Source organism: Arachis ipaensis, chromosome B08 (assembly GCF_000816755.2).
Source record: "Arachis ipaensis cultivar K30076 chromosome B08, Araip1.1, whole genome shotgun sequence".
Lineage (NCBI taxonomy): Eukaryota > Viridiplantae > Streptophyta > Magnoliopsida > Fabales > Fabaceae > Arachis > Arachis ipaensis.
In genome coordinates this window covers 111,034,591-111,050,420 of record NC_029792.2, presented here as the reverse complement: position 1 = coordinate 111,050,420, position 15,830 = coordinate 111,034,591, and the positions used below count along the sequence as shown (strand labels likewise).

The window sequence follows — 15,830 nt, the reverse complement described above, 5'->3', positions numbered from 1 at the left end:
TTCTGTGGTAGTATATTTTTTTAATACATCTAGTGTTATTGTCTTTGACTCACATTTAATTGTAGATTTCAAAGCAAAAAATAGTGTTTCGGCAACAATTTTTTTTAAAAGTAGTTATTTAAAAAAAATTTAATAGTGTCCGATTTGTGTTTAAAAAATTTTAATAGTGTCCGGTTTGTGTTTAAAAAATTATAAAAATTTGGGGTACACAAATCAGTAGGTGTTTAAAAAATTTAAAAAAAATAGGTGTTTAAAAAATAAAAAAAATTAGAGTACACAAATCGTGTACTCCATATTTTTTTTAATTTTTTAAACACAAATCAGACGATCCGATTTGTACTCCATAAATTAAATCAATCCATCCACATCTTAGAAAAATATCATAGTAGATCACAATTTAGAAAAACATCATTGTTAATCCAATATTAAAAATAAAAATGTGTAGAATATTCAGCCGAAAAAATAAGACATTTTCATCTTTATTATTATTATTATTATTTTTCTGTAATTTTATGCCTTCCAATAAAGACTTTGAAGTCTGCCAATACCAAAGATTACTTTTTAATTTAAATTGTTACACATTGATAATAACTGCAGATGGGAACACATAGCCCTTCCATAAAATCTATTACTAATGACCACAGTTTCTAATGGTTGGTTTCCAACATCAACAGAAGCATCAAAATGATGAAAGGGTAATAACATTATGCATATAAGTGCAAACTACACTGCTTCATAATAACCCCTAATAACATTCAATTAGAAATTTCCTAATAAAAAGATCAATTACTCCATCTTTTTTTTTCCAGAATTCCGCCTAAAGGTCTTGTTAGCCGATGCTTGTGCATCTGCAGAGACAATTGCTTCTCCTATGCATCCATCAACTGTATCAGGGGATGACCTCTTTGCTGGAGTTTGATAAGAGCTATCACCATTGCTTTCCACAGCAGAGTCCTTTGGTTGACATTAACTAAACAATTAGTTTATATCCAATTTACATGATCTACCTTTCAGACCATTTTTTCCACATAACAAATATTAACAATCATTATATATACAAATCTCACCTTCGAAAGAGAAACTACCCCGTGGGCATTGCTATCATCTTCTGTCTCAGTTAGAGAGGTATGACCCATTAGTTGGGAAGTCTGCAAGAAAGTACATTTTCAGTAATACTATAACTGTGGGCATTCTTTTTTGTCATGCAAGATAGTATTTGCTCTTAGCAATGCTCCCAAAAGTTATACTTACAGAGGCTTCAACAGAAGAGCTGGCACACCCGAGGCTCGATATGAGTAAGTCCTCATCTGAAAGCTTGGTTACACTGTATACCCCCTCAATGGCATTTATATTCTTGTATGTAATGTTCAGTTTGAATAAGAATCTTTTGTCAATAACATTATCCAAGTATTTTGGGTATGAGTTAGTCTTTTCCAACATCTTCACACATACATTAGGAATTGTTGTTAGTGGAAGATAGATAACTGACCTTGCATAACTTGGTTATAAACATTTAAAGTTGACTTACACATATCTCGTTAACTTTGTCAGCAGGCTTTCCCACCATCTGCTCTGCTTCTTTGTTCCACACAATGAGCTTTAGACACCCAGTTCCATCAGTAACAATTATTTGTAGCCTATACCTGCAGCACCGTGGAAGCAGAATTGAATTAGCAAATTCTAACCCTACTAAATAATGCTACAGTCAAGGTACAACATTTTCAATATTGATGTCAGGTGAGTGTCACATTTTTTTTTGTATGCTAAGTAATTACCTCAACATAGCCTTGAAGCCTACACGTCTACAATGGTCACACCAATACCTATCTTTACTTTCAACAACCTTCTTCGGGCATGTCTTACATGAAGTGTAACACTAATCATCTTTTCCCACCTCTAGAGATACAATATTGGCAATAATCCAGCACGACATCTCCTAACAAATGGCACACGAATGAGCTAAAAGATGGTTAGTCTAAGTAATGAGAGAAGAACCTCACCTGTTGCATATTGAGGACCTCCTCTATAGTCTTCAATGGAACAATGCCTGCATTGATCTCATCCGTGGCAGAGTATTGAGGTTGGGTCTGAAGTTGAGTGATGCATTGTGAAGGGGAAATAATATCCATATTCAACCTATGCATAACATAAAATGTTTCGATATATAAATTTTTCTGGTTTTTCTAGATAAGAAACACAAGTAAAAATGTTAGTTAAACAGGCAGTATTAGCAAGTAATTATACCTTTGCTTGAACTCATTTATCTCAGTCAGATTTGGATTGAAGTAAACTTTGGAGACATAGTAGGCACTTTGAATATTCACTGAATTCAAATAGACATTAGTTTTAAAAAGTTGGACCACCAATATGAAAGGTTCCCCGTCATCTCGTTCAAGTTGTGGAAGCACTTGGTCAACCAACTCTCCAAATAATGTACACTTAATTTTATTCTTCCTGGGACACCAAGAGAGAACACCAATATCATACATAGTTTGAGCACTAATACTTCTCCCCACGTTGGCATGAAAAGGAGAATTTCGGAACAGAATCTAAAAATGAAATCAACTCAAATATTAAATATTATTACTCTAGGTCCTCCAACTGCAGAGCAATACGCTTGCTTTGGTGACCCGTGCGTGTGATAATTCCCCTGGCCTCTTCCTTTCCCACAACCTCACCTATGTAATCTACAATGAATAATGTTGCAGTTAAAATATATTACTTGAAATCATATGACATAACATTGAAAGCATAATATAAAGACTAAATTGATTGAACTTACCAAACAATAGATTTTCATCACTGGCACCATTTGACTCAAGCTCAGCAAAAGGACGAAACTTAAAAGGATTAAAAGCAAATGTCTCAATTGGTTGGAGCATCACCTCAGTCTTTGTATAAAAACTGAGCTTGTACTTATGTGGAGTTGTCCTAACTTTGCCATTATTAGTTGTAACAATAAAATTCTGCATTTTGTAAATAGCATGCTCCTTTATTTGGTGTCTGAATGCCTCCAACGCAGGTTTGGAGATGGTTGCATGAATCCTATCACCCTGCAAGAGATTTTCCAAACAACAGGAACAAAACAAAATTACAATGCATAAAAAATACAACTTCCAACCCATTAGAATTGCTCGTAAATTACCTTCACATCTTGTAATACCATCTCCAAGCTGAACACCTTGTTTTCATTCCACTGGCTCGGGAACTCATACAATCGAACCACCCCCACAACCAATGACCAAGAAAGCTTGGTAGCATTGATATCAGCAATAAGATCCACTGTTCCAGCCATATTTTGCCTTGAAACAATAACAACAGGATTTTCAGTAAGTAGAAATTAGGATACAAAGGGTAATGATCTATAACTTATTTGTGTATATGAAGTTGAGTGTCCTGCTATATATAGAGAATTCTCTATACCCCTATCCTTGAAATGAGCGGGAAATCCACTAATGAGCTGAAAGTTGTCAATTTTGAAACACTTACCGACGGCGCCAAACTGCAAGCTAGCAACACCCTCACACGCTCAATATTCCATGAATATCTGTAACCTAAGGTCATTTCAATTCTTCTGTTATGTTGAGTCTCGAGGTGGAACTTTCTTTCAATATGTGCAGGAAGGAAGAGTGCATCACTGAACACTTCATATTGGAAGGAGTTCCACCGAGAATCCAACCAAGTTGCCCTATTTTTTGGAGGGAACACTGTTGCCATGTCACTAATGGAACTGCTGTCTTGTAGAGAATCATTCCTGATAGAACTACTACTTGGAGAGCTCATTTAAAAAGGCATTCTCGTTTAAAGGCATTCTAACACTTACTGGACTGGACACATGTCGTTGTGGAGGAAGACAAGGTTACAGTATGTTCTGTGCACGTGTTGGTCTGGGGAGAGTTTAGTGTTGGAGGGAATAGTGTGGTGCTTTGTTTAATGGAATATTATTTGGTATAAAATAAAAAGTATATTTCATTTGTAATTTGGTATAAAAAATAAAAAAACATTGATATTATTGTTCGAAACAGTACATAAAAATTTTTAAGCAAGCAAAAAATATTACTATTAAAAAAAATGCTATAAAGTATTATGTTACATTATTATTTATAAGTGATTCTATCAAAATATAAATGATGTTCTCAATTTTGTGATATTTAACTCAATTTTTATAAATTAAAATAGTACTTAATCTATATTAAATTACATTACATTATTTTCCCAAATAGTAATAGTGTTCTTTTATTTTTCACACTAATTAACAATTTAAATATAGTTTACATTCATATCATAACTGTATTTTTCTTTTGTTTCACACACACACGGATAAATTGCAAATGTAAATAAAAAAATAACACATTAAAAAAAATATTAATAATAATAAAAGTAATAAAAGTGACCAATTCAACAATAATACGTTACATCTGGTATTAAAAAAAAACAAACAGATACATCATTTAGAGTATAAATTTAAATTAAAAATGATTAAAAAAAATCATAGCTACTAATAAAAAAATATCTATCTATTTACATTTTTTTGTATAAAATGCCTATTTTTTGTACTATTTTTTGTATATTTTATTTTGGCAAAACACTTCAATATTAAAAGGACATTTTTTCTTAGACTTTTTTTGAAATTATATCCGATTTTAAAATCTCCTTTACTGAGATATAGAGGAATTACAATCCTCTTTTACAGGAATATTTGTCTTTTCTAGATTTGTTAATATATATTTCCATAAGAATGAATATGTATATCTCTCTTTATTCTGCTATGTCCTTCTTTACTTTTTAAAAACTTGAATCCACATGTCTATCCTTTAATTAGCTATTAACTTTCATAATTTCACTATCATGCTAAACATTGTCAAAGTCAATACGCATAATTTTAAAATAAGCAAACAAATCAATAAAGAAAATGGAAATTACAAATCTTGAAACTAAAAATCTATAAATTATTTTTAAATAAGCTATTAAATGGAAGCAAATAGACAATTTAAGTACAATTTTATTCATGAGAGTACAACCTTTGTTTTAGTATGTAAAACTCACTACATGAATCATATAATGGCATTTAGAATTTAGGTCACAGTATACAAAAAAATTTTGTTAATGAACTTTGCACTAAACAAATATTAACTTGAGAACAAACAAAAGTGTAGACAAAGCCAATCTAGAGTAACAATTTTCCTTCACTTTTCATCTTCTTTGGAAAAAATATGTTCATATGTTACATTTTCTTCAACTAAGTCGCTCAGATATTTTCCATGCTTGACATAGATCATACTTCTAAAGTTTTTCCTTCTAAACTATACAAAATTTTCATCAGTACGTCAAAAAGAAAAAAAAAATGAGTTGACAATAATCTAAAATCAGCAAATAAAACCTATACATTCAACGGGATTAATTAGAAAAAAAAAAACACTCTTTAGCTTTCTCAAAAATATCGACAAATTTAGAAGTTCAGGAACACAATTTCTTGCAACTATACTCTATGCCTCATTTGTTCTCATAAACAGCCAAGTATGAAGCTCAATAAGAATTAAAATCGTTTAATAAGAATACATCTATGATAAACACTGTTACAACAAAAATAATAAAAAATTAAAAATTTAGTAAGATCATTAGAATTGACATAAGTTCACGAACACAATTTCTCACAACTATACTCTATGCCTCATTTTTCTCATAAACAGCCAAGTATGAAGCTTAATAAGAATTAAAATCCCCAGTTTAATAAGAATACATCTATGCTAAACACTGTTAAAACAAACATAATAAAAAGTTAAAAATTTAGTAAGATAATTTGAATTGGATATTTGTCCTAAATCCTTTAATAAAATCACTTAATTCTTTTGTAAAATAAGAATTATTCATTCAAAAACAAAATTATATACTGATATTTGCACCTGATAAACATCTTTGCTGAGCTCTAACAATTTTAGAAAACAAAGTATTTTTCAGCAACATATCTTATATAAAATAATCAAGTTTAGAAAATTCAACCATGGTTAGATTGAATTAAATTGGGTTTAGTGGTATGTCCTTTCATGATGGATGTCAATTAAAATAATAGTAATATAGACTTCAAAGATTAAAAAAAGCAACAAAATAATGATTTCACTAATTAGAGTATATCAAAGAATTGGTTTATGTACATAATTCACAAAAAAATTTGTAATCACATAAGGTCAACTATCAAATTAATCCCTCTTATCAAGTTTGACTCTGGATCTATTGTAAAAATTTCCTAAAGTGTTTGAAATTGACAAAAAATATTCATTAATGTGAAGATAGTATGACTTGCAACTAAACCCATCTTACTAATGAACTAAAATAGAAAATAAATGCTAGAACTCATAAATAAAATGCTAACTATTCCTACTTTGTAGATTTGGCCAAGTGAAGGTAAAATTCTGTATTTTAAAGTATATATTTTTAATTATAAACTTAGAATAAATTATTGTAATTACTTAAATTTATTTTACTTTAACAAATAGTTTGCATTTTATAGGAAAATGAAAAAAATTCTCTACAATTACTTTAACAAATAGTTCATGACCCTGATCATGTTTTTAATAAAATTGTATGCATAAAGGAACTAAAAAACTTCCTTCTATGTGCATTATTTTTGAAAAATCTTAAAAGCTTCCAATAATAACTATTCTTACGATATCGGCCGTAATTAAGAATATTAATAAAAAAATTCACATCTTAGCTCTACAATTGGCCACACTACACTGCTATTGAATGTTTTTTGTCGTTAATACAACGCATAGCATTTTATACCCAATATTTCTACCTCAAATAGAAATATTGTTAAATCTTCATTCAAATGTTAGTTCCAAATTTATACATTCTAAATCTTCTTTTGGATTATTAGTCTCTATCTTTTAATGCTTCAAATGAACATAAACACAAAGAAGGAATGGAAAAGGACAGTTTCATTCAGAAAAGTAATATTGAAAAGCTTGAAAAAAAATATTCAAAAGAACATGAAAACATTATTGTGAATCATGAATTAGAGAATGCTTACCTAGTACAGCCTTGCGAACCTTATAATTTAAAATTCAAGTCAACCTCATCAAACTCTATGAATCCAATTTCAAATGTTTATCATAAAATAAAACTTACGCAAACCTTAAGACAACATTTTTAAATTTCTTTTGTAACTTTTCAATAATTTTACCACTCAAAGTGACATAAATGTAGGTTTCTAAAATGAAATGACATTGCTAGAAGAAACTTAGTAATTACAAACTTTGCTTTAATAGGAGAGGTGTAAATGATTTTCTAGTTATGTTGCTTACAGTCAATTTTTAACTTTCCTGCTTTATAGTTTTGCAATAGCTTTCATTACAATAACAAATCACAACAAAGATTAAGAATATGTCCAATTTCTTTACTCTTTTCTAAAACCAAGGGCTAATACTACTTTCTACCAAACTTCACAATAAACATGTAATTCCTAATTAGTTCTAAATTAAAATTTTTTCTATATCGCATCCTTCTAAACTAAAAAATGCAAAGAACATCCATGCAAGTATGGAGTTACTCAGAGTTTATTAATGCTAATTATTATTTTGAAAATTTTTCGTAAAGTCATGTATAAATCAATTTAGAATTTACCAAGAGTGATTCCTTGCACTCCTCTGTAATAAGAACTCACCAGAGTCCTAAACCTTTCCTGTCCAGCTACAAAAGATGGATATTATTTCAAGTCAATTTCCATCTCTTTAATTTAAAATCAACACCAAAGGATATCATGAAGCTGAAAATTTTATCATTTGAAAACTTAAATCAAATTGTTTATTAATTTTATAGAGCATGCAATTTATGCGCAATTACTTAAAATGGACTCAATCAAAGGGATCTAATCCCCTCTGTCAATAATGAATGAATGAATGAATAAAGCTATGTAGCCACAAACTTGTCACTTTATGTATAAAATTATGAAAATATATCTATGTGCTAATGCATCAATTTCTCATATGAATTAAATATCTTGAAGAAAACAATATCTAACCAAAAAAAGTCCAAAACTAATTTGAAGTTTAAGAATAAAAGGTTAATAATTCTTACAGATGATGAAGATCCTTATACACTTTCTCAGGTTATTTCATCTCATCATTATTCCATCCACTTTGGTCCTCCTTAGTTGTTCCCTCGTATCCATTTTTTCCTCTGCTCCTTGTTCCTCCTCATCCTCCTCACCATAATTATTGACATCAAAATCAATTTTTCTATGCTCTATCTGCATCACAAAAACAACCCGTCAATTTTCCACTTGCTACTCATAAAATATGGCATTTTCTATGCTATAATTTGTTTCAGGATTCAAATTTATTAACATGTGAATCAAACAACAAAGATCAAATTGGAACAGAAGGTGACATCTTGGACAACAACTCTGTACACTATTTTCCAAAGGAAAGAACTAACCTTTATTTGACAAATTTATAAATGGTTATTGATTTACCATTTTCCCCATTACAATATGTCATTTTTTCCCATCTAAACCACACATGTCAACATGCATTAAAGTAGTAATTGAAATAATGCTAAAAGGCACCTTTAAGTCCTAATTTGTGGGTGGTATAATAATCAAAATGCAGGAAATCAAACATATGTCAAAGATGACCAGATAACCACTTCAAAAGTTTTCAAGGATTTCGCAAGTATCACGTTCGTGCATCACAGGTGCTACACTTAGAACACTTTAGTACACATTATTGTTTCCTTTCCTTCTATTTTTTGTTTTGTTGCATTTGGATCTTCTCATGCTATTGTCTTCTTATGTTGGTGGTCATGTTTCAATCTTGGCCATTGATTAAAATTAAATGTTTATCTTTTAATGATAGAGATTGAAACACAACTTAAAACATGAGAAGATCTGAATCCTTTTGCATCTTCCTAACATAAAGAAAGCATAATTTCTTAAGGAAGAGACAATACTATATCCTCTTTAAAAACAGGGAAAAAATTAGAAGATCCAATATTATTATTTATTTATAATGGAGAATTACCTTCAATGTACTTTTTTTGGAAGTAAATTTCATCAAATTCATCATCCTGTAAATTGGAAATAGAAAACAAAACCCCTCAATTAAGTTTATAGAATAACAAAAGAGAATAGGTAGTATGAATTGCTCAGGTTTGATGCTTTTGTTAAGTATTACTGAAACAGTAAACTTTTCTATTTGCACAGTTAAGTCAACCATTTTGATTAAATAGAAAAAAAAAAAATAGATGTACTCAGAAAATATAGGGTGCTTCAATTCATTGAATAAAGACTTGAAGACCTCTAGCTTACTATCACTTGAAGCTCCTTTTCAGAAGGGAACAATACATAATGTTGGGCAAGTAAATGTTCAAACAATTTAGTTGCTAAATTACCTTAGTCATGTATTTCCATAGATACTGCACAACTTTTAGTGATTACCTAATATTCCAAACAACCATATCTATAGAAAAATGTTTCAAATTGGGAAAACATAAAGATAAGTTAATAAATTTGTCACAAACCTATATTTAAAGAATCCAATTGATACCACAAACAACAAATTCAACCTTACTTCATGAACAATTTTTAACAATGAAACCAAGGATTCCTTCATTAAAAAGTACAACTATACTCGTACATTCCACGTTTTGCGGCAATCTGAAATTTAAGCCATACCAATATCATAATAATTAATAAGAATGAGAACCACCTAAACTTCTAATTGAGACAATAATTAGTGGATCTCATAATTAATTTCAACATTCTTCTTATATCATATATCAGTAATGACTGATTTCTTTTTTATCCAAAAAAGAAAGAAAGAACGAACTTGAAGGAATTTGAGGTAACGATCGAACCTGAAGGGAATACTGTGGAGCTTCGTTTACTGGGATCTGAATCCTTTTGCATCTTCCTAACATAGAGAAAGCATAATTTCTTAAGGGAGAGACATTACTATCTCCTCTTTAAAAAGAGGGAGAAACTTAGAAGATCCATTTTTATTATTTATTTATAATGGAGAATTACCTTCAACGTACTTCTTTTGGAAGTAAAATTCATCGAATTCATCATCACCTGTAAATTGGAAACATAAAACAAAACCCCTCAATTAAGTCTATAGAAAAACAAAAGAGTACAGATAGTATGAATTGCTCAAGTTTAATGCTTTTGTTAACTAATATTGAAATAGTAAACTTTTCTATTTGCACAATTAAGTTAACCATTTTGATTAAACAGAAAAAAATTCATTGAATGAAAACTGGTAACTGAAGACCTCTAGCTTACTATTGGTCGAAGCTCCATTTCAGAAGTAACAATATATAATGTTAGGCAAGTAAATATTCAAACAATTTAGTTGCTAATTACCTGAGTCATATATTTTCACAGATACTGCAGTACTTTTAGTAATTACCCAATATTCCAAACAACCACAACTATATAAAAATGTTTCAAATTGGGATAACATAAAGATAATTTAATAAATTTGTTACAAACTCATATTTAAAGGATCCAAGTGATACCACAAACAACAACTTCAACCTTACTTCATGAACAATCTTTAACAATGAAACCAAGGATTCCTTCATTAAAAAGTTCAACTATACCTGTACTTTTCATGTTTTCAGGCAATCTGAAATTTAAATCATATCAATATCATAATAATTAATAAGAATAAGAACCACGCTGAACTTCTAATTGAGACAATAATTAGTAGATCTTATAATCAATTTCAACATTCTTCTTATATCATATATCAACAATTACTGATTTCTTTTTTACCCAAAAAAAGAAAGAAAGAAAGAACTTGAAGGAAATTGATGTAATGATGGAGGTGCTTGAGTTCTGCAAGAATCATATGCTTACCCGTGGATGATTATAGAACCATTTCCGACAACACTTTAAGTTGTAACTCATTTAAATATGTCTGAAACCCTAAACTGGAAAACAAAAACAAAACAAAAAAAAAGTTGAATACTTGAAAAAGTCAGCAAAAGAAAAGGAATCAAATATTGAAACCTGAAGTCCAATAGCGTTAATCCCACCTTGGAATAACAGTTGAAACAGTATGCATTTGGAGGAAGAAGAAGAAGTATGGAAGAATCTTTTCATGCTTTCAAGCACATGACATGCAGCAGATACCAAGGCCATTCCACTTTTTCGATAGCCACTTCTCCAATCTCTGTTTATTGCTGCGGTGGCACGTTCTTGAATATCCTTTTCTTCCCCATCCTGCTTCCTCCATCTCTGGGTCGGCTCTACTTCTTTGGACTTCCGAAATCTCCCTTCCCATTTAGTCTGACGTTTAAGATCAAGTCAGAATCTTCAGCTACAATCTCAACCTACTGGTTGCTGGGAGGAAGAGTAGAATAAGTGAGGAGGAAGAGAAGGATCAGAGGATGTGGGGGTGTTGGGAATGGTGACACGACGACAAAGATTAAGTTTCTTAACTTTTTTTTTAGGTTTTTAATTTTCAGTCGATAAAAGTAAAAGGGAAGAAAGCAATTTGATTTGGAGAATAGATTTGTGCGGGAAAATTCCCGCTTCGTCGCACTGGAGGGAAGACTGTTTTTTTCCTGTGACGTGTCAGTCTGGAGAGAGCTTAGTTTTGGAGGGAATACTGTGAAGCTTCGTTTACTGAACTATTTAACTTTTATATATTAGATAGATTGCCCTGATAAAAAATAAACAAGAAAAGTCTATTCGGTAAAATTGTACGATGTCTATGGACGATAACGGTTAAAACTTTAACAGAAGAGTGGCCCAATCTACGGTATCACAAACAAAGTTAATAATTACAAGTAGAATGAAAAAAAAATAGAAGTTGAATTATGTGGATAAATCTTGGTAATATAACTGCTCTATCCAAAATCCAAATCAATTTATCTCAAAGTAATTCTAAATTTTAGGATAAATATTTTCGTGATAATATTTTTCTTCCAGAAGAAGAAAGAACTCTAATGACCTGAAATGGTCATCAACTCATCATAACAAGTACAGGTATCAGTATATTACTTTCACCAAACTAAACAAGCTAAGGGTTAGAGTATTAAAAGAGTTTTTTTATTATTTACGCAAACGTCCATTGTTTACAACTTTGCATTCGGCTAATAAGAACATAATGGTAACATTACATTGTACTTAATGTATTTTTTTTAGTGATTTAATTTAATTATATAGAATTTAGTAAAAAATAAATAAATTTTTATTTCTAAACATAAATGTTTTAAACACCGATAAATTTAACAAAAAAAATTAAAATAATATCCGTGAAAGATAAATTTTGATCGACAAAACTACCAAATACCAAAAAACTATAAAAAATTATCAAACTACTCTTTTTTAACTCTGATTTTATTCCAAAATCTATCCAATTTTTAACTTGTCAATCCCAGATCTTTACTCCTCCTTCCTCCTTCTCCCACCACCATTACAACCTTCTTCAAATTCCACGAGACCTAGTATCTCATTCTTCACTCAAAACTCTTTCTCTTTTACCATAATTCAACTAGTCTCCATATCACAATCCCAAATTAAAAATTTCTAGCTAGCTCTTGCAAGTTGTATAAAAAATTTTTAGTTCATTTTTTTTTCGTCTGAAAGAAAGAAAAAAGAGTGTTGATTTACCTCTCATTACATATTCTTTATCTCTCTACTCTCGCTGTGTGTTGGTACTTGGTACTATTAGAATATAATTAGGATTTGAAGTAACAGGAATCGGATGGAGTAGCTTGGTTTGCGTATTAAGCTCTATGTTTGCTTGTCCTAGAGTTAGTTCATCCATTGGATTCCCAGCTTCGACTGATGAAATCATACCTGGACCAACCCCCCAACGGATACACCGGCACCATCGGAAATCCATTGGTGTTGCTATTTTCAGGGGCTACAGGGCACAGAGGCTGTGAATGAGGCACACTGTCTCCGTTCTGGATCTGTTCTTCCTCCATTGGGATCGAAGAGACCGAATCGGTGGTGATGTCAAAGAGGCTGGATCTACGGCGACGGCGGTTGAGATTGCTCCGGCGGAGGAAGTACTTCTGAGCATGGCTGGCGACCTGCGTGGGCGTTCGAGTCTTGACGTAGTTCCTAGAGATCCCTCTCCAATCACCTTTTCCTACCTTCTACAATCCCACCAGGAACAGCTTGTGCTCTTCCTCCGTCCACCGAACACCTCGCTTGCGCTCGCGCTCGCGGATCTTGCCGGAGTTGTGAGGAGCGGCGTCTTCGGCGGACGCGTAACCGGTGGTGGAAAAGGCAGCGTCTTTGTTGTTGTTGGAGTCATCTTGAGGATGCACGTACTGCGACAGATTGTTCATACTGACACTTTTCCTCATGGAGTCCACCACCACCCTAACGCCGAACAGCATAAACTCGCCAGCGACGGGGGAGTCACCGTCACCGGCGAAGGTGCTACACATCTTCGATCGAGCTAATTGAGTTGGACTCGAGGCGGAATCGGAGCTTCCGTACTTGACGAGTCAGTGACTCGGTGGAGAGAGAGAATAGACTAAATTGGAGAAATGATTTGCGTGTCTATTCAAGTTGTATAAAATAATACAATATAAAAGTGTATTTTTTTTTCCAAAGACATCCAATTTATTTTATTTATCAGAAGAGGAATAAACAAATATTGTCCAAAGTGAAGGACATAAACGGACAAAAAAATAGAAGGGTTGTCCAAGATATTTCACTCACAGATGAGATAAGGTAATTAAATAAACTAAAGAAGAAAGAAAAAGTTGAAAACGGAGCTAACGTTGAAGATGCAACGGACGAGTAAGGATTTCTTGGTGATGTTTGTAGGTAATTAAATAAAGTAAAAGGGTATTTATAGGTATTAAGAGAATCGTAATAATAAAGACGTAATCTCCTACTATAAATATTCAGATATACTAAATAAGGAGACTATTTTAATAAAGACATTAAAAATATCTTTTTTTTAAGATGTTTATATTTGTCATTTTATTATTGGATATCTTTATTAAATCGGTTAATAATTTATTTTTTAATAAATCTGAACAAAATCGGTTTATTATAGCAAAAATAATAAACACAATTGTCTGCATTATAATTATTAGACCCGGTTTGATCATATCGAATTACACAATCTAAATCGAATATCTTTAAATTTTTTGATAAAAAGATAAATATATCTCTGACTTTTTATTTTTGCAGATATTTAAATCTTTAAAAATTTAAAAATACAATTAGATCCCAAAAGAATTGAATTTATTATTATTGTTATAAAAAAATCGGTTTTATTCTAATTTGTTAAGAAATTAAAAAATAATCAATTCATTAATACGTCCAATAATAATGCAACACGTAAGCGTCTTTACAAAAAAACATTTTATACGTCTTTATATGTAAGCATCTTCCACTAAATAATACTAATTCATCCTAGTTATATTATAATAGGTACCATGTAGCTTTTTCCCACTACTACTGGAACAACAACGTACACCTTTGTTTCTCCTCTATCTCTCAATAAATCTTGTTCTTTCTTCTCTTCTTGTGATGACTTGTATTAATTGTTTCCTTCACACGAGACTAGAAGAAAAGCCATAGATGTTAACACTTTGCTTGATGCTACAATAGAGAGAAAACAATATTGAAAGGGGAGGGAGGGATAAAAAATTGGGATTTCCTAGGGTTAAGAATGGGATAGATTTGAAAATAAAAATAAGATTAAAAAAATATAATTTAGGATTTTTTTTATAAATTTTTAGTATTTGAATATGTATTTTTTTATGAATATAACTTTTAATTTTTTTTTATAGTTACATTTGTCGGCGTTTAAAATATTTATGATTAAAAATTATAGTTTATTCTTTGATAAAAGTTGAAAAGTGACAATTTTTCTTTCTTTCGGCGATATACAATTTTGGGTTGGAGTATTGTTTTAAATTAGATCTATAATGCACAGACACTAATACGGATATAGGATATGACATGACACAAGATACATGAACATACAAATTTTAAAATTTTATAATACATGGGACACACATCTATACATAAAATATAAAGTTTTCTTTTTGAAAAAATTGTAATAATATTTTAATATTTTATTGATATTAAATTATAAATTAATTTTTTATTTATTTTTAATTTTTTTTAATTATATAAAATATTTTTTGTCTTAATAAAGAATAATATATATTATTTCTAAATTCATTTCAAGAATACATGTTAAGAATAAAATTGGATATATTGACACGTAATGGTATTTAGGTGTGTTTAAATGTGTTTGAAAAAATATTTATTTGTTTATTAAGATACGATTAGATACAGCAGAAGACACGCGTGTTGAACGAGAAATGTATTCGATAACAGACACGACAACTCACCTAAGTTTATACTTCATAGGTTACGATGAATTAGAGAAAGAAAAATAATTAAAAATTTTAATTATTTTTATAATTTTTAAATAAAAATGTTTTTTTATTTTTAAAAAATAATATATATTTAAACTTTTACTCATTAAATATTAAGATAATTATTAAAAAAAATAGACTATTAGAACTCAGCTAAAGAATTTAAATATGAAAAAATATGTGTGTTTTTCAGAAAATGGACCTTTTTAGTGTATATACAGGCAGGTGGATGTGGCAGAGGCACAGGTACAACACGCAGGTAACATGCTAACTCAGCACGCAACCCACGTATTGAACACTTGTCAAAATCCAAAGCAACACGCAAGTTTCGTGTTGACCACGTCTCAGCCATCCGTCAACATGCATGATGCGTGATTCCTACGTGGCAGCAACACGCAGGTTGCGTGTTGCCACGTGGCGGACGTTGGTTGGACGATCTTGCAACACGTTGCCTGCGA

General features: G+C 30.8%; 2 pseudogenes; both read right to left on the bottom strand.

Moving 5' to 3' along the window:
- On the bottom strand, window positions 787-3,295 carry LOC107611310 (annotated as a pseudogene).
- LOC107611311 lies at window positions 8,114-13,488 on the bottom strand (annotated as a pseudogene).